General features: G+C 52.2%; 1 protein-coding gene across 3 annotated transcripts in view; it reads left to right on the top strand.

The window, feature by feature from the left end:
• TMEM234 (transmembrane protein 234) overlaps nucleotides 1-437 on the top strand; it is a 4,346-nt gene that overhangs the window by 2,372 nt on the left and 1,537 nt on the right. The gene's annotated exons all lie outside the window — the stretch shown is intronic.

The raw sequence follows: 437 nt of genomic DNA on the forward strand, positions 1-437 counted from the left end.
CCCAAAGGCGTGGGATTACAGGCTGAGCCACCGAGCCCGGCTATGATAACTTTTTAAAGCTATGAGGCCCAGCACAGTGGCTCATGCCTGTAATCCCAGCACTTTGGGAGGATGAGGCAGTGGGATCCCTTGAGGCCAGGAGTTTGAGACCAGCTTGGGCAACATAGTGAGATTCTGTCTCTACAAAAAATAGTTAAAAAAAAAAAGGCCGGCACAGTGGCTCACACCTATAATCCCAGTACTTTGGGAGGCTGAGGTGAGAGGATTGCCGAAGTCCACTGAGTCCATGGGTTCAAGACCAGCCTGGGCAACCTGGCAAGACCTCCTCTCTACAATAAATCAAAAAATTAACCAGGTGGGGTGGTGTGTGGTTGTAGTTCTAGCTGCTTGGAAGGCTGAGGCGGAAGGATCGCCGGAGCCCAGCAGGTCAAGGCTGC

Source organism: Carlito syrichta, unplaced genomic scaffold (genome assembly GCF_000164805.1).
Source record: "Carlito syrichta isolate Samal-C Ts95f unplaced genomic scaffold, Tarsius_syrichta-2.0.1 Scaffold309100, whole genome shotgun sequence".
Lineage (NCBI taxonomy): Eukaryota > Metazoa > Chordata > Mammalia > Primates > Tarsiidae > Carlito > Carlito syrichta.